General features: G+C 45.3%; 1 protein-coding gene and 1 long non-coding RNA gene across 3 annotated transcripts in view; both read left to right on the forward strand.

Annotated features, from left to right (window-relative positions):
• Positions 1-5,359: 5,359 nt before the first annotated feature.
• Positions 5,360-14,057, forward strand: LOC118697603 (uncharacterized). Of its 2 annotated transcripts, XR_004981790.1 has the most exons (4): positions 5,360-5,845; positions 9,389-9,527; positions 10,808-11,131; positions 13,122-14,057. It is a non-coding gene; the product is annotated as an uncharacterized LOC118697603 (long non-coding RNA). The 2 variants fall into 2 exon arrangements; XR_004981789.1 differs by lacking the exon at positions 5,360-5,845 and having other exon boundaries at positions 8,985-9,527.
• Positions 14,058-16,380: 2,323 nt separating this feature from the next.
• TCF20 (transcription factor 20) overlaps positions 16,381-26,425 on the forward strand; it is a 66,469-nt gene continuing 56,424 nt past the window's right edge. The window contains 1 exon segment of the mRNA XM_036400350.2: positions 16,381-16,423. The gene's annotated coding sequence lies outside the window, so the exon portion shown is untranslated.

Consider the following 26,425-nt stretch of genomic DNA (forward strand, 5'->3'; position numbering starts at 1 on the left):
GCAGGGGTTTGCAGGCTGCTGTGCCAGCCCTGCCGTGCGGCTGGAGCACAGGGAGCCGTCTCTGGGCTGAAGCCCACATCAGCCCAAACTCTCGGGCGCCCTGTTGCTAGCCCGCCTCTCCGGCCCGTTGCTCCCTGTATGTGCGAGTCTGTATGTGCCCTGTGGACGGCTGGTAATTAAAAAACCGTGGAGGGGGATATTACTGAGTTAACAGTAGTTATTTGTGAGGCGGCTGGAGTGGGGGGGAGAGAGATCTATCCCCAGGGAAAGCTGCACTGACGAGGGGTGGGGGGAGCAGGAGGGAGGAGGAAGTGGGGGCGAGATTGGCAGGTGACTGCCAGCTCCGAGGAGATGACAGCGGCAGCAGCTCCGCCAGTCCCACTTGAACACTGCACTGCAGGTACTGGGTTAATGGGTGGGAAGTGGTGAAGAAGAATATCAGGGTGGGTGGCTGGAGGGGAGGGTGTTGGCACGGGGGAGTTGATTTCTGTTAAACGCCAAGATAGAGATGACACTCCATATACATGTAATCATTAGACTTCATTACCAAGAATATTTTCCTTCATATAATTTTTTAAATGCAGAGAAAGCTTTCCCCAAACCTGACAGTATTCTACCTACAATCACTTTCCCCATGCCAAATACTACCATGCTCTACAAAAATGGTCTGAAATGCTGTACTATTTTTGACCATTTCATTTGGGTTATTTGTAGTGAAATTTTAATTTTTAAGGTGCTAGGAATAGGCTCCTCAGTCCCACATTATCTCCATGTATAAGGCCTTTTTACTGAATGTGAGACTGCATTACAATCTAAACCTCACAATTTTCTTGTTTGATGACACTGACTATCCAACTAGAAAATTCATGTATCCTCCTTTTGCAGGACTGGCAGGTTAGACCTAGACTGAAGTCCTGATTGACATCTGCAGACAGCATTCCTGCTCATGCTCACGCTCTCTCTCTCTCTCTCTTTCTCTCACTCTCTCTCCCCTGTGCTCATGCTCTCTTTCCCCCCTATTCCTTTTCAGTGGGCAAAACATCTGTTTGCAAAGGGCTGAGGACACACACTGCACAGGGAGATAAAAGCAAAGAGCCCTCATCCCATGTAAGAGTTCATAGATCTGTAACTCAGGGGGCTGGCAACAGGGTTTGACAAGGGTTGAAATCCTTCTGTCTTTCTCCCTTCTTATATATTTGAGTTTGACAAACAAAACCACCTGGGGTTATCTCAGGTGTGCAATATTGAGGATTTACATGTCAGCTTCACTATCAGCTTCATTCTTTGTGCACAAAGAGAGAAAGAGTATCACAGATTTGCACCTAAGCTACAGAGAGTGATGCCAGTGCCTTGGTTTATCACAGTAGAGGAAGCCCATGCCTCTCCCTGCCCACTACAGCAGAGTTAAGCCCCAAGGGCCTTACACAGCCAGTGCCTCAGTTGGAGTCCTGTCCTTTCTCTCCCTGCAGCAGAAGCCAAGTTTAAGGAATTGGCTGAGAGTTCAAGGCGCACATATGATTGTAGACCTGCATGGTACAGATAGCAAGAAGAAGAAGCTTCAAAAACATTGCTATCCCTTTCTCTCCAAGCAACAACAGCCCCCTGTAAAATATTTAGCCATAAAGATAGGACTTTTCTTTTTGACCTGCCATGATTGTGCAGGTCAAAAAGAAAAGTCCTATCTTACCACCTGTGCACTTGTGGTGTTACAGATTTTAGTCCAGAGACTGGGTTCTCAGTTGTGAGAACAGCTGATGGGCTGGTCTGAACATCTAGTTTAACCTGTGACTCAGATATTGTACTGATTCACTTATCAAAAACACCGGCAACAAAAGGGGCAAAACCCCTTTTGATTTTCCAGTACTGACATAAGTACACTGATTTACATTACATGGACTTACATATTGTGACTGCTTGACAAAGAAAATCATGCCCATGACAGCTTCTTATCAAGCAAGTAATCCTACTAAATGGAAGCATGGCCAGCACCATCCGTTTTTGAGGTCTCTTCTGCGTGGTAATTTCCAGAGTCCTGGTATGGCCAGTTTTAGGGAACTGTTTTCATCTGGCGACTACCTGCAGTCTTTGCTGAGCAGCACTGGAAGCACTGGGCATTTAGCGGCTTTGAAAATTACATCATAGGCATCTTAAATGTACTTCTCAAGTGTGCATTGGTTTTAAAGCTTAGCAGCTGGCCTCTTGGCCATATATATAGATCACACACACTCTGACTTGCTTATCAGGGATGGCAGTTAGTTGAATGCAAAGCAAAATTATATGTTTGTCTCCTGTCTTCACCTTCCCCTTTCCTGTTTTCTGTGTGGAATGAGGATCTTGGGGATGCCTTGAGCTGGACCATGAACCCCCTGGCCTGTCAGTTTTGCTAGGGATAGAAGGGACTTGCTGTGTAAAGTGCTACAACCTGCTATATTTTCACTTTTACTGGTGTGTGGCAGCAAGAGTTTTAGATGCATGAAGCCTTGCTTAGGGGTAAGGGGGGCTGGGGGAAGACCCCAGCAGAAGAAACCGCTAGTTCAGAGCTCACAGTTAACAGGACTGAGATTCTGAGCAAGTCTCAGGGTAGTGGGAACGGGTAACACAAAGCCAGCACTGGGAGCTCATTTTAATTTCAACCATCTTGTGTATGTGTAGTTGGCTGTCTTTGTTTAAAGAACTTGGCCTTCAGGTAGATTTTATTTGGACGGCTTGCTTATCCAAAGAACATTAATGACTTTCCTTGAGGAGTTGCAGCCAGTACCTTTGCACCCTGGTTCTCCTCTAGCCCTGTTTTCTCTTTTCCATAATCTCCCGGTGCCCAGCAGCAAGCCTTTAGGGTACATGCGCAAGCAAAAGGAGCTCGAGTTGGGGAATTAATATTCCTGGAACATAACACCAGCAGCATGCACACGCTGAGGAGAATATTAGAGCTATTAGCGGTGGGAGTTTGGAGTGCATGCAATATCTAGATGGAGAATTCAGTGTGATTAATCTGCCTCTAAGCAGCAGCCTCCGGGCTCTGGGAATTCTGTGGCACGTTTGAAATCAGAACTTTTTTTAATTACCTTTCCGCATCAACAAAACAATTGCAGTTGTGTGAAAATAAGCCCATTCAGTCCCTGCCCTGGCTCTGTTCTTTTTTTTTTCCCTTTTTCCTTTTTGGATGAGGCATGCTGCCGGAGCCCTGAGTATTCACAGTCCCGGCAGCTCTGACAGCATTTTGCACAAGTGCAGAGGGACTTAACCTGGGAGGCTTGGCCAGCCTCCAAGTCAGGTAATTGCATCGTGGGCCAAGCTGGAGCAAGCCCATGCTAGTCAGTGTGTATGTGTTAGATTCCTTGCTCTTTCCCCCTTCTTTTTTCCTCTTCCCAGCAAATGCCTGTGCCTCCCTTTCTCCCCCATTCACCTCCTCACCTTGCATCCTGGCATGCTGGCAGCCATGTTGCCTCCCTGCCATGGGCAGGTTGAGAGAGATTCCCCAAGAGAGGAGGAGTGGGATAAACATGGAGGTTTCCTCTCATGCAGTCAGCAGGGTAGAAAAAAATAGATGAAAAAATGAAAGGAGTCGATATAAAAATGGTAGTAAAGTTGTGGCCAAACAAGGAGCAAGACATACTGAAAGATATGAGATTGGATGGGGACCTCCCTGCTTGCAATTCATTCCTTTTCCCTCCCTCTCATGAGCAGAGGCAGGAGAGTTTATTCCATCCATTGCAGCCTGGTTTATTGCCGTACTGGCATGGAGACACTGTAAAACAACAGGGGAAATCTTCCCTAACACTGTGGCTCTGCCAGGGCTGGGATGATGCCCTAAGGCACTGGGATTCAGAGTTGATGTGGGAACAGAGGCCAGAGGCTTTGGCCATGGAGCAGCTCCAACCTGGAGGACCATCTTCTAGATGCCTGGATTTTATGCTGGAAGCACATAGAGCTGCTGGGGTACAAAAGTTTCTGACAAGTGTCGTGGGTTTCCAGTGCTGGTGCCAGCCCTCTGGGGCACCACAGGCACTCATGGGGTGCTCCCACCGTCCAGCAGCAGCAGGTTGGGAATGTACTTGCCAGCTGGTTCATGGCAGGGATCTGGATTGCTTCCTCCTTGCTTCTCGCTTGCTCCACATCCAGATTTCCCTCCTGCCTCACTGGCAGGTTGCAGAAAGGGCAGGCTGCGATGGTAGTGCTGTTTTCTCCTCCCTTCCAGGTCGACACGGTGATGGGAATTGCTTTGTAGGTCTTGATGAGGGCAGGGATGGAGGTTGGAGAGAGGAGTGGACACACTGTGAGGATCACAAGCTGTCTTCCTTTTGGCTCTGCAGATTCAATAACTTCATAAATATAACGTCTGCAATTAGCACAGTTTAATTTTTTAAGATTTATTTTTAATTTCACTTGGCTGTGGCTGTGCCCTTGACTTATTCCTCTGAATTCCTGGCCTTCAGGCATGATTAGCACAGTGTGTTTGAGCTGTCTTGCTTCAAAAGGTGAAAAAAACCCCTCCATTTTAAACACAAATAACAGCGTTTTATTTTTTTGAGTTTATTTACTGACATGTTTGAGGTGGTGTTAAATTTTCAGAAATTGATGTTAAAAAAACTACGCCAGCTGAATAAACAAAAAAAAAAAGCCCCAAATCTTACAACTTTCCAGGTCACATTAAGCCAATAGCTACTTGATAAGCCTTTTTTTTCTTCTAGGCTTCATTTCAGAAATGACTACAGAAGTCTTATATCATCAGCTTTTGCTCCCAGAGCAACATCCGAGCATTGCATTGTATTGGGAGTACATCAAAGTCTCCTGGCCTTTCTTTCATCTACCCCAGTCTGTCTTCCCCTCCCCAGGGCACCTAAAACCTAAAAATACACTAGGGAATCAAAAACTCCCCTCTTTTCCCTATTGCCTTGCTTGGGCCTTACATACAACTCTGTTACCTTTACGCAGACCGCTTTTACTCAAACTGTAGTTCAGTGGTGATTTCAGATCCTCGCGTGGGGGGAAAAACCCCAAGTGCCCACTGAAGAGCCTCACCTCTGCCCGGCCCTCAGCTCCCAGACCTCTGGCACGGAGTTGTGTTCACTCTGGTGGCCCTGCTTGCCCGGTGGCTCTCAGCGCTGCCTTCCCTGTGTGCCTCAGGCAGAACCCACAGCATCTGCCTGTTTCCACCCTTACCCTGCAATCCCCCTCTGCCCTGCCCCCCCGAGCCTCTCCTGTGGCCACTGCCACCTCTCGATCTTCCCCCCAGCACCTCATCCTGCTCCATCGCGGCAGGTCCAGATGGGCCACGGCAGGTGGTTCTGTCCCAGAAGGGCTGCTGGTGCTTGTGCTGCGCTGGAGGATGGCGCCTGGGCTGGCACTGGCTGTCTGTCCTGCCCAGGCCACTTTTAAAAGGTATTTCCACTGTGGTCACAAAGTTTATTTGTGAAGAAAAAACACAAAAAACCACCCAAACCCACAACAAAAAAGGGAGTATGATTTATTAAAAAAAAAAAAAAAAAGCAAAAAAAAGCCATTTTCTTGGCCAGCCATTTCCTGAGTTCCCTTTGTTACTACTGCAGATATGTGTTTGAATAAGAGCCTTTTCCCCTCCCCTCTCCTATTCCTCCCTGTTCTACCCTGCAGTGAAGTCACAATCCGGCGTTTGTGGGCTCTGTGTGATGTCAGAGACTCGGTCTTGTGACTTCACCGGCGGGCTCAAGCAGAAGGTGCAGACGAGGCTGAGAGAAGAGAAAAAAAGCCCCCTCCTCTCCTCTTCCCTCCCCCCCTCCACCCTCTCGGTTTATAAAACCAGTAGCTGAGATAAATCGGAAGGGGGTGGGGAGAAGCAGCAGGGAAAGCTGAGAAAGATGCCAGAAAGGTACAGTAAATGGGCTTTATCTCTCTCTCCCTCTCCCTGAAAGTTGAGAGTGGAAAATTGCCCTGCAGAGGCCAGCTCTCGCCGACCACGCGCGGCGGCGGCGGTGGCGGCGGCCGTGTGTCTGCGGCGCCCTGCGCGTGTCACCCGCCCCCGCGACGCCGCCGTGCCCGCCCGGGCTGCCCGCGGCGGGGTGGGGGGCTGGGGGCGGCGGGGAGGGCTGGGGGCGCCGGGGCAGCCGGAGTCCGGCGTGGCTGGGCACGGCCAGCCGCTCGCCTTGTCCCTTTTCAAAGGCCCCAGCTGTTGGCTGCTCGCTGCAGTCTGGCTCCTGCGAGACCGACATAAATGGGTTATGGGGTTTATGCATATGCCGGGGGGGGGGGAGGTGTCGTCCCCCCCTCCCCGTTTTCTTCCCCATGTATCTCTCGTTGGTGATTTTTTTTTTAATTTATTTTGTTTTGGTTTTGGATGTGGTTGTTTTTTTTTCCTTGCTCTGCAGGCTCAGAGTAGCACGGGGGTGGATGGGGAGGGGGCCTGCCATTCCCCCGTGATATGTGGGTGCATCAAGAGGGAGAAGGGCAAGGCCTCAGGGTCACATTCTCAAGGGCTGTGAGATATGATTTCTTCTTTAATTTCTTGATTATTTTTTTTTTTTTGGAGGGGGGGGTTTGGTGATTGTTGTTGTTTTTTTAACTGACAGCTGCACAATAGCAATGTGGATGCACCAGCAAACAGCAACCTAAAAAATATTTTTAAAAAATAAAAATTAAAAAGGGGGAGGAGGAAAATGGGGGGGGGGGGGAGAAAAGTGGGGGGTTAGCTCGCCCCTCCCTTCTTTGGTAATTTTTTTTTCCCCTGTGTCAAATTTACTGTTCACTTGAGATTTTGGACAAAGACGGGGGCAGTGGGTGGGCTGCTTTGAGTTTTGTGATATAATATGACTGGAGCAAGAGAGTAAAGCACAGACAATTAAGGATCAGCGCGAGGGCTTTGCTCATTCAGTCTGTTGAGGAAGCCGTCATTTTGTGTTAGTGTGCGTGTCTGGAGGAGGAAGGATAGTGGAGAGTGACAGTGGAAGGATGCCTAATGTTGTGGTATATTTGTACTTGCTAAATGCCTGCTCCAGGAAAGGGGGGCTTCAAAAGAAAGGGATGAGCAAAAGGGGGTCCTTCTGAATTTGCCCTTTGGTGAAGCCACTTCGGACTGGATTCCCACTACTGGGAATGTGATGTTTTGTTGCCTCCATGAAAGGGGAGGGCTGAGAAACGAAAAGGGCAGGTGTCAGGCAGGCTCCTTGCTGCCACCGCTCTGCCTACGCACCTCACCCCGATCACCCCGATGACCGGTGGCTTCTCTGCTGCTCTGATTCCTGAAGCTCCTGTGAAAAGCACCGCGTCCCGACTGTCTGCAGGGCCAGGCTTCTCTCCGCTCCCGGGTCACTGGGGTCCTGCTGCTGCACTTCACTCCTAAAGACCCAGAGCACCTCCTGCTTTTGTAGTTATTTATTTCTTTATTTCAACTACTGGACCCTGGCTGTCCTCTGCCAATATGTTTCAAGGCTGATGAATAGCACCCCCTGCAGTTATAGAGCTGATCTTTTGTAGCACAGATGTATAATTAATTGTGCAGCACTTTTGCAGTCTGAACAGGCAAGTGGATTCTTGGAAGACACCCATGTGCTGCCACCTGCTTCTCAGTGCCCCAGCTCCACTGCCCTTGGGGAAGGGACCTGTTTGCCACAGCTTAAGAGCCTCTGTCCTACTGGACTGATGTGAAACAGGATTCAAATCCAGGTCTTTGGTGTAAAAGCCACAAACAACCTCAAACCCCAAGTGCTGCTGCACCACAGGACTCCTCTCCTCTGCCTCTGCTCCAGCATGAAAGAACTTTTAGGCATTTTTGCATCACTGTTCCATCCCAATGGTGATGTTTAGGGATTTTTTTTTCCTTCTTTTTTTCTCTCAGAGGGGAAGTAAGGATCTATAAGTTTGTAAAGCACTTTGAAGATAAAAATCATTGTCTGTGCAGAGTACTGTCTGTTGGCTTGTCTGAGTCACTACCTAGCTTCCCTGGGAAATGAAACCTAGAATCCTTCCACAGGCCACTTGGAGAATTAAGTCAAAAGAACCTTTGAGGCATCCTCCTTTGGACCTCTGTCCCTAGGGAGAACAGAAGTGGGGGTGACCAAGTGGGACTGGATACTGCATGAGTCTGGGAGGTGGGGGGCCACGACTGAAATACACTCTGCAAAACTGAGGGCAGAGGACATTGGGGATGTGATTTAGCTAAGATTAGGTACAGAAAAGATTTTAAGCCTCATTATTTTGTCTAGGTACGGCAAGATTATCCCCTATGGGTTTTCCTCAGTTCTTTATCTACACCTGCTTTCAAAAGAACAGCAAACAGTGGAGAAACCCTTTCCTTTGATTTCTCTTCAGCTGGGGACATCCGTCACCCAGGACTGTAACTGTAGGTGTTCAGGTCAGGGGTAGATGTGCATCACTTCAGCCCCATGCTAGGACATGAAAGGATTAAATCTCTTTCCTAAGCAAAGTGGAAGGTCCCCAGGTGTCTTCTCTCAGGCTCAGAGATTGCAGTGGGAGAAGGAAGTGGGATCCAGCTGGGTAAGAGACCTCATCAAGAGGATAAAAGCATTTAGGGTAAAGGACAGTCTGTCTCCCTGAGTAGGGGAAGTAATCAGTGAGGACGTGCAAGGGTCTCTCAAAAAGCCCTAGGCAGGCAATGTGTGTGTCAGAAAAGAATTTCTAGGCAGTGGTGAAGGGGCACGAGCTGAAAGCGTTAATTAGTTCCCCCCGCCCCCGTTTCTGTTAAGATATTCCCTTTCTTGTAACCACAACTGCTTTTTGTCTTTCTTTTCTACGTGTTCTTTTTTTTAAACTTGTGTCCCAATGAAAAGGACTGTTAAGGAAACCCCCTACTTATCACCTGAGGCTGGCTGCTGACTTACTGTTTCTCGAGAAGAGATAATGCTAGCTGATTATAAATAGGCTGACTGCCCTTTTTCATCAATATTACGAGTAAGCCGACACCTTGATCTTTAGCCTGTGGAATGAATCACACTGCAAGAGTTGTTACTTTTGGAGAAGAGTAGTCATTTCTTCTCTCACATTATGCTCCCTGCTGTGAAAAGGCTTGGCCCTGATGAGGGGATCCTTGAGCTGGGGGTGGGTACCCCAGGGTATGTGAAATTTCACCCTGGTGAAATGATTTTTCTCCACTAGTGTAACCAGTGTCTCAGCATTAAACCGGGGTTCAGCCAGGGCTGTCAGCAGATGACCTTGAGTACTGCTGCCCCCCCCACCTCCCAGCCTAATGCTGCTGCTTTTCATTGAAAGTGTCAGTGCTGGGATAGCTTGTTCGGAAGTTTGGGCTATTTCCTAAACTTGCTAAAACCAGTGGAGACTTACTGAGTTGGTAGGTGGACATGAACTGTGCTTGCTGAGGTATCTGTTCTTGCTTTGGCTGTTCTAAGAAGTGCTGACCTTATTTTCACAGCCCTAATGGAACTGACAGTATTTTGTTTAGGTCTAATTACTCACAGCACATTTACAGAAGTTAAATGGGAGACCTTCAGTCCTAATCATCTCTCAGGACAAATGTGAGTGCCAGCAGGATTCCCATCTGCGGAAGATAATTTCAAGAGGAATGATGAAAGCCATGATATGTAAGGAGAGATTTTGTTAGTTTAAACCTGAACTTAAGTAGGCAACTTGAAGAATTCCTCAAATCTTGAAACAAAACCAAGTTACTTAAGATTTTACGTGGATTTTGCTTAAGATTTTTATGTGGCTTGGACTCTCTAAAGACAGATTTGTCCAGCCTTTAAAAATTAAAGACTCATTTTCTTAACTGAGGACAGTTGTGTCTTTGTGTTGTTGTTGTTACCTAATAGCTTTTAAAGTGTTCCATCACTTGGCTCAGGTAATGTGAATGAAAATATGCTACTTTTCCCCATCCCCAAATGAGTCAGTAGCGTTCATAAATAGTTGAATAAGTTGCATTCAAAGTTGTAAGTTCTATATGTTCTCATGTGCCCTATCCTGATTTGGATTTGATTGCAACTTTAAAGTAATGCAGGCCACTAAAATGAGACATTAATAACTTCTGAAATGTAGAATTAGAGCGTTTGAGCATTGAATAAACTTAAATGAGTCTCAAGATACAAAGTAATTAAAGTGGTTGTGTTTGAAGTAGGTTTTTTTCCCTCATGTTTTGTTAGCAAGAGGAGATATGTAAGTAAACTGTGGTGGAACTTTAAAAATATTTTCAGTAAACCAGTCTCTCAGATGAATCAGGACCAGAGAACATCACTATACCTAACAAAAAAAACAAAAAGGCACAGAAGTTGATTTCTATGACAAGAAGTTAATCAGATTTCTTGCAATGTCTGTCTTTAGTGCACCCTTAGGTTTCTACTTCCCAATATAAGTACAGACTTCTTACCAGATGAATATAGAAGACTCTCTTGGTTTTGGTCCAGTCTGATGCTTTCTGCATTGGCCTCTTGCTGCTGCAAGCTCTTCTTAGGTGCTGTTTCATGTGCCTCCAATTCTGGAGCGTGGTAGCAGCAAGGTGACTGGAAGAACTAAAGCTGTTCCTTCAGGGACCTTTTTTTCTCTCTTGTTGGAACAGCTGAGATTCAACAGCTATTGCATACATCAGGGAGGAAGCCAACAGGGAACAAAGTAAGAATCAAAACCTTAGTTGCCTGTAAAATTTGGAACTATATATCATGGGGATTTGTGCTTGTTAAGCCCAGAAATTCCCACTTCCCTGTAGGCAGAAAAAGCCACCCCAGCAAATGAAACCTCTGTAAAGGGCTAGCAGAAGTAAGAGAGAAAAAATGCCCTTTCTGTAAAACATGTTCAGGCAAGGCAGAGTTGGTTTTATGTAAGATAATTTAAAAAGACAAGTTCTAATATTTGAATTTCTACTTTTATTTAGATATGCATAACAATTCAGATAATGAAGATTTATTGATGGACTTTTCTGCCTTGTTGGAGACAGTCTTGCTGGAGAATCACATTTGTATGGCTTTCTGTTTTAATTTCCACCTTTATTACTCTGGGCATCTGCATGGAAATTTGATTGGCTTTTCCTTAAAAGTTCCGCTTCTGTTGTTTTTGTTTCTTGCTTTTTCTGCTGGACTCAGATTCTTTTGTCTGCAGCATCACAATCACTTTCACAGCAACTAATTCTATTCTGCCAGAAGCAGCTTTTTGGCAGGAAGCAAAAGGAAGAAGCAGAAGAAGCAGAGGAGGTCTTAAGGTACAAAGATCTTATTTTCATGAATCAGCTCTTTGTAATGGGAAGATGAAAAGGCAGAACTGTTGCAGTGTTTTAATTTTTCTCCTGCTATGATTCACACTACCTACCTTCAGCTGCTTTATCATTTTCCTTCCTTTGAGATGCTCCAAAGTCTTTCAATCCAGTTGTTCTGCTGCAGGAAGGGGCTGTAGGACTTAATACTATTGCTTATGGAGACATTCCCAGTGTCTGGAGGAGAGCACCTTCCAAGTGATGCACCCAAGACATGACCATCAGTAGGCTGAAAAATCTGTGCTTGTCAAAAATATTTTCCAGCGAGCACAGATCCTCTGATAATCTTAAGGGGAAAAGTTAAATATCAGTGAATTAATGAGAGGGGAGCCCTCTCTGTCCTTGCTGCAGTTCCTTGGGAGATGTCTGATACTGCTTCTCCCTTGTGTAGGTTCAGGTGTAACACTTTTTATCTGAAGTTAAGTGTAAAAAAAATAAGAGGAAGGTGTGGGAAATCCTGGGGCTGGGTAGGAGGAGAGGTAGGAAATGATAATGAATGTAGCCATGCTGATGTCTTTCTTGGAGAAAGGGAAACAGGTGAGCTGCCCTTGCTTTACACTTGCTTAAAGATGTAGCTGTCCCACCGTGAATATAAGTTTCAGTCCCCAGTCGCATGACCTGTAGGTGCCCAATCTTGCTGTCATGTTTTGTATTATCTATCTTCAAGGTAGTCACTAATGCCCATTCCCATAGCATCTAAGAGCCTCCAGATGAAACCTGTGAAAGTGCAGTGGTGAGCCTGTACATGACATGAAATTGTGTAACAGGGGAATAGATTAGGATAAGGGTAATACTTTGAGGGGACGGGGGCCATGTCTGTGGGAAATCTGTGAGCCTGACTCCATGGAGGCTTCACCTTCCTAGTGCTGCATCAACAGTGGAACCTTTTGTAAAGAAGAAGAAATCTCTCAGAGGACCCCACCAGCTGCATTCAGAAATCATGTTTGCTCTAACAAACACTGGGGTGCTCGGAGTCTTTCCAGCCTATGTTACCTGCAAATTTGTTCTCAGTCCCCCATCCTGCATCACTTACTGTCCTCCCCCCTTCCAGGCAGAGGGAGCTCAGGGAGTGTGTGAAGATGAGAGGTGGCTGAGGTCAGGATGGTGTCATCCTTCTGTTCCCCCTCCAAGCTGCTAATGTATGCTTCTGGAGAGCCACACAAACTGAGTAATTACTGAATTACGGCTAGATCAGAAGTGGTGACCTCAAAGACAGAAGGAGACTCTCCATCTCCATTTGTCAGTCCCCTTGGGGTCAGAAGGACAATTTTTCGCTGGCATCTGTGAGGGGGGGAAAGGGAAGTGCAAGGTAAGCCTTACTTTAAGGCATAACAGGGGAAAAAACGTTTGCTTTAGCCATTGCAGCATTCATGTGCAGTAAGATGCAGCATTGCTTGCATGTGTGTAATGACAGCAGCACTGGTGGGAGCACTGGCACTAACCCAGAGGGCTACTCAGGGGACTTCATTTTGCTCAGAATTGTCCATCCATCATAGAGGAAGGTGCCAAGTCTTGAGGCCATTTCCCTGCCTTATTTGTGCCTCTATCCTCAAAAGCATTTTGATTAGGAGATGGCAGGGAGGATGTAGGTAGGATTTGGAAAGTTTCTGTTGTGGTAGGACCATGGTGGCTCTGTACAGTTTATGACCGAGTTGATTTTCTTACACTAAAAGCAGAGACTTCAGTCTTTCTTACAACTGTGGTGTAGCACATCTGCTGAATTTATAGCACTTACTCTTGGATGATGGAATGTATTTGCTGGAAATTTGCATTCAAACCTGCTTTGTTCATTGTGTTGATTGTAAAATTGATCCTTTATGTGTTGTGGGGTTTTAAAAATTTTTTAAAAATTGGTTTTGGGTGGGTTTTTGTTTTGTTTTGGTTTGGTTTTTATAACCATTTTTGGCCTTAAATCCCTGGGGCTTTTTCTTCTTTTCAGAATTGAAGGGTGAGAGCGTATAGATGCAACTGAGGACTTCACCCTGAAGTAGAAAGGCGTGCATGGATGTTAGATTTCCACCCTGATCATGTGTGTGGGATTGTAGCCTAGTAGCATGATGGGGTTACTTTTGTCATTAGTCCTAGGAATGTTTTGTATGTAACAATTTTTTTTGTGTAACTGACTGTGGTCAAGTAGGTAGATGTCCCTGAATGGCCAAGTCAGAAGGTTGAATTTCTTCCTTTTGGAAAGAAAATGAAATGTTCAGTGGCAAAGGAGAACTTGGCAATGTGAACAAGGTGTACTAATGACAGTGGTTTTTCATCTGGAGTCTGCAGACAGCCAAAAATTAGTTTCTGAGAGAATTAAATTATCCATTAAGCTCAGTGGGGTTGTACGTTGAAGCCTGATATATCACTTGGAAAGCTGCAAAGGATATGGCGTCTCTCCTTGCGTGATATTTAACAAATATAGTTTTGATAATTTTGTTTATATTATGCACTTAAATTGACCCTGTGTATTACCAGTGATGCCTACTGTAATGCAACAGCTGATGATGATGTGACAATTGCCTGCATTTATAGCATGAGCTCTTTTAAAACTTCAGTTCATCCTTCAAAATCAGCCATATAGTTTTCAAGCTTTTAAATATTTTAAAAAGCAACTCCTGTTGTATTTCCCTTGTAACACCTACAAAGTAGTCATAAGGGAGATGGGAAATGCTGCTCTGCAGCAGACTAGACATCCAGATATTGAACTCTGTGAACTCACTTATTTTTGGTCCTTTGAGAGATGTTTGACTTGGGAATGGTGGCTGTCCTTGTATTTTTATATGCATTCTTGAGCATTTTACAAAACTTCTGCTATTTATGCTGCAACTTCATTTTAGACATTAGGTAAAAAATACCTTGTTATAACAAGCTTATCTAGATAAGGCATGCTGTCATGTTTTTATTTATACCAAAGGGTTTTACCTTAAGGTAAGTTTAAGTTTAGCTTTAGTTAGAGTGCTCTAAGCACTCCTACCTTACAAATCTACATAAAGGATTGACCTCAATTGATGCTTCACTACAAAATCAGAAAACAGATAATGGAAAACCAAATTATAAAAATCTTATCGAGTTCCCCCACCCCATTACAGCTTTTATCACAGTCCTGGATCCCCAGGGGGAATGCTGCTCTAACCAAGCTCTTAGCATGCCGTGGCAGTCAACAAGATTAAGGCTGTTTCTGACGAGAGCAACCTCGGGTTTATCACGGTGAATGTGCTGTGGCAGCCTCTTGTCCAGGCGAAGGAAGCGATGACCTCCACGTCATGTGAGCGAAGCAGCGTGCCTGAAACCCCCCCTGTGAATGGGCAGCCAGTGCCCAGGAGAGCAGGGCATACAGTACTGCGAGGGCTTGCAATGAGGCAGCGCCTGCATGCTCCAGCTGCAATTTCCAGGGAGATGATGCGGAGAGCTTCGCAATATTCTCATCTGAAGGAGACAAGGCGTAGATCACAGCAGTAGACTCGCTTCAGAAAGGAGCCAGTGCCTCTCAAGTTCCAAGATGAGTGAACAGAGGAGCAGGCAAGTCTTTCCTAGATGCTCCAGGTGCACGATTGCCTGACCAGCAGCTGGGGAGTCCCTAACACCCACAAATTGTTAACTTGAAAGACAAATGGTAGGAGCACATGTAATTGTTGTCTGCTCTGGTTGCTTTCCCCCGACTACTGGCATCATTTTAGGCTTATCTAGATGGAATTTCAGCTAGCGTCCAAATTATTTTTGACAGATAATGCATGGTATGAGATGTGGTGGTTTGTATTTATTTTTCAAAAAAAGCGAGGCACCTGTGGAGGAGCCATCAGTGAAGTTGTCAACTGGCTGTGCTTACAACACAGTCCTCAGCAGTTCATCACCTTTTGGATGAGCTCTGAGCAGAGGCCTACTCTCGGAATATGGCTTGCTGAGGATCTGGGAAACAAAGCTTGGGAAACAGGGCAGTTATTGAAAGTGTCATATCTGCTCAGTAAAGTTCCTGGCAAAGCAAGTTTTAAATGCCGCTTGAGCTTTCTCTGCCCAGCACTTAAGAGCTTCGCAGACTGCCAGCCCTACTGCGTTTTCACGTGAAATGTTCTGAGTGGCAGATGGAAGAAACTGTAATGTCACATAGAGCTTCCTTTGCTGGGATACGGGCTTAAATGAAGGAGGTGATGATTTGACAGGCACTGCATCCTGGCTCTACTGCTGCCCCTTCCACAGCCTCCCCGCCCTCTCGCTCTCAAACCCAAAAACTCGTGAATGATCTGAAAAAAGCTTCATTATCTCTCCAGCACAGAAGTGCAACTGGACACCCCGGACTCCCAAATGCAAAGGCAGTGGGGACTCGGAGAGCTGGCAGTGCCACCTCTGATGGCCCGGGAGGCTCTGGGCTGGCGGTCGCGACCGGGCGGGCTGCGGGGCAGGAGAGCCCGAGCACCGCCGCCTCCATGTTGTTTCCTGAGATCCCCGCGCCTCCGCTGAGGCACCTCCGATTCGGGGCCCGCCCAGCCCCGCCGTACGGTCCGACTGCCGCCTCGGGGTGTGCTCCAGGGCTCCGGGCCCGGCCATCGCTGTACGCGCCGGGGCTGGCGAGGAGGCCAGCGGGAGACAAGTGGGCAAACGGAGCAAAGCCCGTTCTTAAAATGACCTGGGGGAGGGGAAGGGTGGCGGGGGGGTGGAGAGAGGCGGTATTGATTTACGAGGAGAGGGAAACGCGAGCTGCCCCGGTGCCTGCCCCGAGGGGCGGGGGGCGGCGCGGAGCCCCGGTGCCCTCCACAGGGGCGGGGTGGGGCAGCACGAGCACAGGGCGCGCCTCGCCCACGTGCTCCGGGCGCGCGGGACACGGTGGGGGGGGCGGCGCGCGGCTCCTTTAAGCGGGCGCGTGGTGGTGGGAGGGGCGGTGGCTCCCTCACGCGCCCCCCCCACCTCCGCGCGCGCGCGAAGGCACGTCCCTGCTCGCGGGGGCGCGCGCGCACGCGCTCCCCCTCCCCTCCATCCCATCCCTCCCTCGGCCGGCCGGGACCCGCCGCCTCGCGCCGCCGTTCCCGCTGGCGCGCGCGCTGGCTCTACCGCCGCCCGTCACCATTGGCTGCCGGGGGTCAGGTGACCCCGTGTTATTTCCTGTGTGTGTGTGAGGTGTGAGTGAGGGGAGGAGGATGGAACCGGACGCCCCCGCGCCCCCGCCCGCCCCCCGGCCCCGCCGCCCCGGCTGCTGAGCCGCCCCGCCCCGCCCGCCGCGGCGGAGGGCGCCGGGCACGGCGGCGGGGGGGGTCTCAGGTAAGGGGAGGCCGTGCCCTCCCGGGCTGTCTCGGTGTGTGGGGGAGGCCTGGGGAGCGAGTGCGAGCTCCTGGCGGGGGAAGCCGAGGTCGCTTGGGCGTGTGGGAGGGGATGTGAGGGGCTCATCCGTGAGTTGGAGGGCGAGCGCTGGGTACGAGGGGGCTTGTGAAGGGGCTCCTGGGAAGTTTAACCTTCTCTTTCCCCCGCCCCCTTTTTCTATATATTTTTTTTTCTTTAAAGAAAAAAAAATGTTTGTTTACGTGTGTTCGAAGACGCCCTCGTGCTACCTGGTGGAGTGCCCACCTGTTTTCCTGTCCCGGAAGAACGTTTTTTTGCAAGAATTGAGAAGTTTTTGTGGGATTTGGTGTTTCGTTGAAGAGATAAACGATTAAAACTGTTGGAGAAGATGGATGCACAGTGCTCAGATTGTAGTAGGTGGACAGGCTGTTTTGGAATGCTTGAGGTTTGTAGTGCCTCTCTGCTTTTTGGAGATTCAACGTAGCCGTTGCTTATCTGCAGAGATAATCAGGATATAATGTGTTTGGGCTGCTGTGAGGATCAGTTTGTCTTTTCTTAATGGTGCTTACCTTGCTGGAAGTTGTGTTTAGGGCTGCAGTTGGAAGTCATTTTTCCTGCCTTGAGGGAAGGAGTAAGAGAAAGTTATGTAACATAAGTGTTCTAACCTATGTATCAGAGCTGCCTAATGGTACCGGGGCTCTGTTATTAACCTGAAAATAAGAGCACGTTTGTGTGTGTGAATCAACAAGTGACTGTCTCTGGGTAGATTTGGCTCCACCAGAATCCTTTATTTCTTGTGCATACTGTCTTTTCCTTCATTAAAAGGGCAGGCAGTTTGATTAAAATGCAGCATTGTTTTCTGTACCATTTCGTGGTTTTTAAGTCTTCCTTTGAAAACAAAAGAAAAAGGAGAGGTACACCTGTGAGGGGATTGAGTTTCAGAGCTTTCTGTGTTTAGGTTAGCATTTTGAAAGCTATTCATGTCTGTGTCGCTTGTTGCCATCTGTTGCTGCATGCATGGGTAGTTCTTTGGAGAGTATGATTTTTAGCATGCTTTCTGACCAGTAGATGTGCATGGAACAGTTGGATCACCTCTGCTCAGATTTTATAGAACAATGAAGTGACTGGATGATGGAGATGCAGCAGCTTCTGGGTTGGGTTTGTAGCACACTGGCTGAACTCAATTCAAGAAGAGCTGATTTCTTTTACACATTTTCTAGACTTCTTTTGTCAGATAAGCTTGTTTTTCGAGGCTTAATGGGTATTATGTAGCCTAACCAAGTGCACTTGATTAAGTGTATGTGATAAACAGTTTTTAGTATTGTTATTTGAGTTTTAATTTGCATGAATGTTTCTGGTTGGGTTTTTTTTTGTTTTTTTTTGTTAAATCCGCATCTTTAAATAGGGTTCCATGTTACTTCACTTTGAGTTGTTTGAAGCTGTATTATTTAATCTTAATATTAGGTTCCACTGGCGTTTAAAAAGGCAGCTGCATTAGTATACTGCAGAGAGAATTACTGTTAAGAAAAGGGAAAAGATTTATTTGCTCAGTCATCTGTCTCCTAAACTTTGTTAATGCTACAAGGAGAGGAGGATAGTCATTCCTCATTTCTGTAAATTGCTGGTACATGAAATGCATATTGTGTATTCTGGTTAAATGAACATGCAAGTTATTATGCTATTTGAGTGAAAGTATGACAACACTTTTTATATTACAAATACTACTTTCTCTTGTACTCTTTTAAATCTTGTAGTTTTGGGATAGCTTTTGGGCTTTGTATTGTTAGGTTGAAATGTCTAGGGGGAAGTTCTTGGACTTTTTTGCTGGTTTGGTACTCTTCAGATTACTTAGCTTTAAGTCTCTTAGCATCCTTTCTAGTAGAATTGTGTGTGTTTTGACACAATTTGGGTTTTGACCTTTAAATCAGTTTTCAGAAGTTTGGGGATTGATGAAACATGGCTTTTTGCTGAAACATACTTTCCTATACCTTTGCAGCCTGGGGCAGGTTAAGTGTGGTTCCCTATATGGAAGCTGTAGGAGCAGTTTGTGACTTTGATAGGAGATCAGGAATTTCTGGTTTTATTGTAATTTCTTTTCTTTGTTACTAATGCCGCGTAAAAATAGCCTGAAGTGAACTTATATTAAAGGAGTAAATGTGTTTCTATAATGCATAAATAAGAAGTGAAAGTTATTTAAATGAAAGAGAACCTTATTTGTGTATTAGTTGTAAAGGAGACCTCGTTTTATTGTCAGAAGCTTCCTTAATCTTCAGCTGAAGAAATAGGCTGTTACTAACCTGTTGGCTACATTTTAAAGGGTACTACTCAGAATGTGAGTAAAAACATTCTTAATGGCTCTGTGATTGATACATGTACGAAGTTCGTAGGACAGAGAGTGAAATGTGTAGGATTTTGAGGTTTTTTCCCCTCTCCCACTTCCTGTTGCGGAAATGTGTGCAAAGACAACCTTTTTGGGCTCTTAGGACAATGTTAAAAAGAAAATAATTGCACAACCCCTTTTCTCCCTCTGTAGGTCACGTTTAACTAACCCACCCATTGGGCACAGCAAGATGGCAACAATGCTGCTCTTGGAAGGGGCCCTTCCTCAGAGTTGCACTTCCTGTTGCTGTTGGACAGCTTGGCATGCTGCTGTCTGGAGTGAGGGCATAATATGTAATAAACTTGAATAATTTCATGCTGCTTCCTTGGCTTCTCTATAATTTGAGATAAGGGTATTTAAGAGTTTATAGCTGGCTTATGGATATCTTGCCTTTTGACACAGAGCATGCAAGATCTCCATTTGGGTGGGATAGGTTTTTAATTAAAGCATGTATTTTTTCATACCTTGTTCAGTTATGCTTTATACTTATGAAAGGTTTTACACTCATGTTTTGGGAACCTGAGTTCTTATAAGTTACAAAGATGTAGTAATGCTTTTGGCAGTGCTGGCTTCTCAGACTTCAGAGTGTGCCTTAACTGGCTGTGTGAGAATTTGTGTTACTTAATCCCATGGTAGGCCTCTGAAATGGGGAAGATTACAGATGGCAGTTTCTGAAGAGCCAACTAACTGATTTGTTGGTGGAGACTGGACTGAGACCAACCAACTCTTCCCATTCAGGAAATTAAAACTGCAGTTTAATAGCAAAAGATGTTTATTATTGACTGCTTTTGGTGAAATCTCTTTGAAAGTAACATTTTAATTTGTGGTTTAGCTTTTGGACTTCTAAAATCAAAAATAAAGGGAGTCTTAAGTGTTTAAACCCACTTCTCATAGTGTTGACATGCTATGTAGAATTTTCTTTATGGTAGAAAAGCGTTTAGTGTTACTGATAGAGAACACAAACATAGTGTAAGCAGAGGTGTATACTTCTCTAAAATCATGCAGGAGAGAGGCTCTGTCTGTAGTGGCATCCTGATGTTCAATTCTGTTCCTATCAAACTTTTCTTACTTAAAAAAGGAAAATAAAAGGTGGTTCAGTTATTATTGCCTGGGTCCCATTCCTGATGGTTCTTGACTAGACTTCAGTCTTGACTGAACTGGGAGAACTGAAGATGTCTGCAGCCATGTACAGCACTGCTGGTGCCTCTGTATCAGGTGTCTGGCTGCACCACTCCTTGATTGCTTCAGCTGAGTCTTTCCACTGGTGCTTACCACTAAAATATATATTGATTTGTTTGGGGTCACTTGGCAAAGCATGTGACATTCTTCATTATGCATGTACATGGGTTTCCTTTCATTTTAAGAACAGGAAAGGACAAAAATAAAAAGCAAGACCCAAAGACTCAAAAATCAAGACAGACATGTAGTCAACAGTGGATTCTGTTTGGCCCTGTTGGAGGATAAGATCTGCTCTGGGTCTTCTGTGCTTTGCTGCCTGTTTGCCTTTGAAGACAAATAAAAAGTAGAATTTCATTTTACCAACTCTTGAACTTCTTCTTGCTGCCTTCATGAACAACAGCACAAGCACAAGTCAAACTTGCAGTTTTGGTTACAACAGAGCAGTGATCTTGCAGTAAGACTCCTGTTTCTTCTTGCCTCTTCCCAATGATTCCTCAAGAGTGGAGCTAAGCAGTGGTAACCAAAAGTGCAAGCATCCTCTTGTCAGCTCAGCCTGGTGACAGTGAATATGCTTGTGTTTCTTCCAGTGCTTTTTGTATTTCTCTTTTAGCACAGTCTTTGTAACCTGTGATGGTATTGCAAGAGGGGGGGGGGAAAGTGTTACCAGGTTCTTTGTCGGGGAGCCCTGGCTTGAGTCCCTTGAGATTTCACCTGTTCTCCATTTGGGAAGGCTGTTATTTCTTGTCTGAATTGTGATGCAACAAATAGAAAAAAGCTAGGAAAATTTTCTTTCCCCCTACCTCTTCATTACAAGCACACAGCATGCCTATGTTGATACCAATAAATGTGTATGGAATTCATTGTGTATTCTGTGCTGGAATATGATGACTTATTTTGTAGTATTTTACTAGTATGAACTCAGTCATCTAATTGCTAGTAAATTGCAAATCCTAAACAGAACCCTCTGATGAGCTCTGATAAGAGCTCAGTACTTAGCTAAAAATTGTATAGGGAGCTGCTATGCTGGAAGCTTTAGTACAGTTTATTGGAAATATTGTTCATATCACTTTCCTTGTAAAATTAGATGCTGCAAAGTGTCTTTTTAATAGCTTTTAACTGATCTAAAGACTTGGTATTAGCAAAGCTAACTGAATGACTTGTGTCCATGTACAGCATCACTAATGACTGGGAAAAACATACCTAAAACTTATTAGCTGAAAGAAAAATATGTGCTGTCATACTTGCCAGAATGGGCATAACCCTTCGTACACCATAATGAAATGTTGTTAATCAACCTTCAATTCAATATCTGCAATTTGCTGTTACCTTTGCTCATATTCCTGGATACTCTTGAATTTCCCTGGGGTTTGATTTGTTTAACAGTGTTTTTCTATGAGTAGATGTTCTGGAATAGTGGAAATGATGTATGTGATTTTTAAAAAATTAACATAAATGGTTATATGATAAATGTAGAGAATGCTGTGTGATTAGCATTATGTTTTCTGCTGGAAATACAAAGCATCAGGGCAGAAACAGTGTGTGAGGTTCTGGAGTGTGTGTCCCCTGACACAAATGATGAGGTGGAAAACTGGGGAAGGCACCTGCTGGACCTGTGGTTTGTGAACAGAGAAGGACTCTTGGGTGATGTGATGGTCAGAGAGTATCCTGGGCAGAGTGATCATGCAAGGATAGTTTTCAATTCTTGGGGAAGCAAGTAGAGGAGTCAGCAGAACTTCCACATTGGACTTCCAGAGAGCAGGAGTCTGGCCTGTTCAGGAGCCTAGTTGATAGAGCCCCTTGGAAGGCATTCCTGAAGGGCAGAGGAAGGTTAGGCATTCTTCAAGAAGGAAATCTTAAAAGTCCAGGAGCAGGATGTCACCTTGTGCTGAAAGATAAGCCAACAGGGAAGACTGGTCTGTCTGAACAGAGAGGTTTGGCTGGAACTTGGGGAAATAAAAAAGAGACAACCCTTGAACCAAGGGGTGTTAAACTCAGGATGGTTACAGGGATGTTGTGAGGTTACACGGAAAGAAACTTAGAAGTCCAAAACCTAACTAGAGCTTAGTCGGGTTGCTACCATGAAAGACAATAAAAATGTTTCTATGACATACATTAGCAACAGAAGGAGGGCTTTATTGGATATGCAGGGAAACAAAGTGACAAAGAAGAAGGAAAAGATTGAGGTGCTTAATGCCTTTTTTGCCTCAGTAATGTAAGACCGGTTGTTCCCTGGGCATCCAGTCCCCAGAGCTGGAAGACAGATGAGGAGAAGAAAGAAGCTTCTGTAATCCAAGGGAAAATGGTCAGTGACCCTGCTACTTCACTTACAGGTACTGATGGACTTGGCAGAAGTGCTCCCTGAGCTGCTTTCCTTTAGCAGTCCCAGCTACCTGGGGAGGCCCCAGGTGATTAGAAGTTTGCAAACCTGGTGGCCATCTACAGTAAGGGCTGGAAGGAGGATCTAGGGAACTGCAGGTCTGTCAGCCTGACCTCTGTGCCAAGGAATGTCGTGGAACAGACCTTAAGTGCCACATGTGGCATGTATGGTTCAACCAGGTCTAGTGAGCACATGTTTAGGAAAGTCAAGTCCTACTTGACCAACCTGATCTCCTGCAACAAGATGGCATGTTTAGTGAATGAGGGAAAGGCTGTGGATGTTGCCTAGCTGGACCTTAGTGAAGCTTTTGACAGTGTCCCCCCCCTGACATTCTTCTGGACAAACTGCTTGTGGCCTGCAGGGGTGCCCTGTTTGCTGGGTGAAAACCTGGCTGAATGGCCAGTCTCAGAGTGGTGAGGAATGGAGAGATCCCACTGGCAGCCAGTCACGAGTTGTGTTCCCCAGGGCTCTGTGCTGGAGGCGACCCTGTTTAATGTCTTTATTGGTGATCTGGGTGAGGGAATTGAGTGCACCCTCAGTCAGTTTGCAGATGACATCAAGCTGTGCAGGAGTGTTGTTCCTGGAGCACAGGAAGGCTCTGCAGAAGGATCTGGTCAGACTGGGTTGGTGGACCAAGGCCAGTGGTATGAGGTTCAGCAAGGCCAAGTGCCAGGTCCTGCACTTGGGTCTCAACAGCACCGTGCAGTGGGCAGACTGGGAGTGGAGTGGCTGGAAAGCGGCCTAGTGGATTGACAGCAGCTGAGCATGAGCCAGCGTGTGTGCCCAGGTGGTCAAAAAGGCCAGTGGCAATGTGGCTCCTATCAGATATAGTGTGCCCAGCCCCTGTACACTTGTGAGGCGCCTCGAATCCTGTGTCCAGCTTTGAGCCCATCACTACGAGAAGGACATTGAGGGGCTGGAGTGCATCCAGAGAAAGGCAATGGAGATGGTGAAGGGTTTGGAGCACAAATCTTAGGAGGAGCAGCTGGGGGAGCTGGGGTTGTTTAACCCGGAGAAAAGGATACTTTTCTCTGTAGAGACTTATCACTCTCTACACGACCAGGAAGGAGGCTGTAGCCAGGTATAGTTCAGTCTCTTCTCCCAAGTAACAAGCAATAGGACAGGAGGAGCTGGCCTCAAGTTGTGCCAGGGGAGGTTTACATTCAATATTAAGAAATATATTTTACCTGAAGAAGTCAAACATTTGAATAGGTTCTCCAACAAAGTAGTGGAGTCACCATCCCTGGAGGTATTTAAAAAGATGTGTAGGTGTTCTGTTTAAGGACCTGGTTTTGTGGTGGCTTTGTCAGTTCTATTAGAGGGGTTGGATTTGATAATCTTTAAGGTCTTTTACGAGCCAGTGGATTCCATGATGCTATAAACCGTGTCTTTCCCTTTTGTTTCTCATCTTACATTCAGGGGAAAAAGAATGAATTCAACAGTGTTCTGTCATATTGTGTAAGTTGGTTTGCTCACCATAAGTTTTCTCTATTTCACTTCATGTGTGGAGATGGGGGAGGTTTCTCTTCCCTCCCTTATCCAACATTTTATGAAATGTGTACATCTGATTTTCTGATATTACTGATCCTGAACATACCTTGTGTGTGTTGCTACATAAAATTGGTCTTTTGGATAGGTCTTGATGAGTATAATAATAATAATGGATACTTAGCAGGCAGTAAATTAAATGGGTTGGGCAAAATTGTTGCAGAAGGAGGTAGCAGATTGTCTTTGTCTTTGTACTGCAGGGCATTGCTGAGTGAGTGGCAGATTCTTTTCTGTAGTGTTGGAGAGCGGAAGTAGCAGGAGCATAACTGAGAATTGCTCCTAAGTGACACTTTTTATTTTGCATGAGAAAACTGAACTGTGCTGTTCTTATCTCCCTTCCATCTAAATCACTGCATTTTAATGGAGAAACATCTCATCCCGTGTTACTCTGAGAGTGCATAAAGAGAACTCTGCTGTTTGCCAGCTATGGTAGGGCACTGGTTTTGGTGATGAGCTGGGGATCCATTGCAGTGTGGTATTCTGCACCTTTACAGTTCTGACTTCAGCTAATATCATATTTACTCTGGAGAGCAGGGATTCTTGCATTCTGGCCTTTTTCATTTTGCTCTGTGTTCTTTTCTACATTTGGTGTCTTTCACCTTTTCTATATTAGGTGTCCTTTATATTCTGGTTATCAGAGACAAAACTGTGTTCTTGCTTGCAAATTGTTTGGTTGAGTACATTTTTATTTCAATGATGTTGGGATATAGAAATTTGACTTGTCATGTGTTCATTTTGTTTGTTTCCTTGTCTTTTTGCCTTGCAGGAATACAACTTGTTTTATGTTTGAAAGGTGGAATTTATGGAAAACCAAAGGGAGGTGTATATATAATAGAGCTGCTGAATATAGCAAGGGGAGGAGAGGAGGTTAATTATATGTATACTCTGCAGCATAGTCAAAACCCTGTCAAAGCTGGCAGAAAAAGAAAACTTCAGTAAACCTGGGTCAAACTCAGCAGCAAAAGCACATCTCTTAGCTCAATGAGGAACAGCATTAGGGAGTTCCTGAAAGTGGAAGGGAGGAGGATTTAGGAAATAAACGTCTTTGCTTATCCACAGAACTGTAGTGTTTATAAAGTCTTTGTTGGTCTGTGTTTACTCATGGAATTTTGGCTCTATGTGCATTGCCTGTCTGGATTAAGCTAAGGAGTAAGGTCCTTTTGGTCAGTTGGTTAACAGGACTTGAAGAATTAAATCAGGAACAATTCTCAAGGTGAAAGTCATTTAGTTGCCATCTTTCTAGTTGAAACAAGGTAGCAAACTTCATTTTTTCATAGAAAGTTGGGATGTTTTAGAGCAGGGGTAAAAAGAGATCTAGTCCTCCTTTTTTTTGTAATAGAACACTAGGACTACATTAGCATCATGAAATGGTTATATGTTATCCTTCGTGTATGGTTTATGTTACTTGTTCCTCTTTATTTAGCCTCCTCACATGAGGAGAGAGGTGGAGACACAAACTGTGGAGTCTTCTGGTTTTGTTTTTTCCCTCCTTCCTGGTGTGCAAGATGAATGACTGCAGGAGTGTGAGAACTTAAGTTTAAGAGAATGATGGGACTGGTTCTGAGAGTAGTGGACTATCTAAACTCCCTCTGTCCTACTTTGAATTGTTAACTCTAGCATTTCCAAAAATTATGCTCTGAGTGCAGTATCTTTGTTATCCTCCACTGATCAGTATTTACAGAGGCTTTTTTTCTGCTCTGGTTTTGGATTCGTCCCTTCTCTTTCTTTTCAACTGCTGACTTCCTCAAGAGTATATCCTCTAGGATGTGACATGGAATACATGCAGTGGAAGCTTTGTCCATTGACTTTCCAGCTTCAAACATTCCTGACACTAGCACTGTGGTGATACAGAAATCCTCTGAGGAAGGAGAAGGCTTTGAAACCCAGTTGTGAGAAGATCTCTAACTGTAGGTTGTTAATTTCTGTGAACTGCTTATGCTCATTAGAGTTAATTTTGTGCCTGTGGTGTGGTCTGACTGCTGTTGACATTCCCTGCCTTTGGCTGTGGCAACAAAATTTGGAAGTGTAGATTTTGTTGGTTACAGTGGCTTGAGTTTAAAACCTAGATTTTTCAGACTTCTAACTGAGGTGTGTTAGAAGTTTAATCACTTTATATGCATAAAATTGACATAGAAAGGTTGCTTCTGAAAGGTTTTGACTCAGTGGGGAGCTGGTGAGAGCGAACCAATTTAAGTGCTTTAGGCCAAGGCTAAGTATAAACCTCAGGAGTTGTGAGCTGTTTGCTATGACATTGCTTTGTGCTGCCTTCTCTCTCTCTTCTCATCTGTCTGTTGGTTGTACCAGTGGAGCTACAGTGGGGATGCATAATGAGGTGGTTCAAGAAACTGGTCCAATCTGAAAATTTCAAAGAACGCCTGCAGGGGTGGGGATGGGTAGGAAGGGGGAGGACCTCCTTAAAATAGTCCTACCTCTGAAGTAGTCTCTTTGTTGAATTATTTAAATGTATAGAGTTATTTTGTATTAATCTAAACTGTTTTTT

The sequence above is a fragment of the Molothrus ater genome, chromosome 5, assembly GCF_012460135.2.
Source record: "Molothrus ater isolate BHLD 08-10-18 breed brown headed cowbird chromosome 5, BPBGC_Mater_1.1, whole genome shotgun sequence".
NCBI lineage: Eukaryota > Metazoa > Chordata > Aves > Passeriformes > Icteridae > Molothrus > Molothrus ater.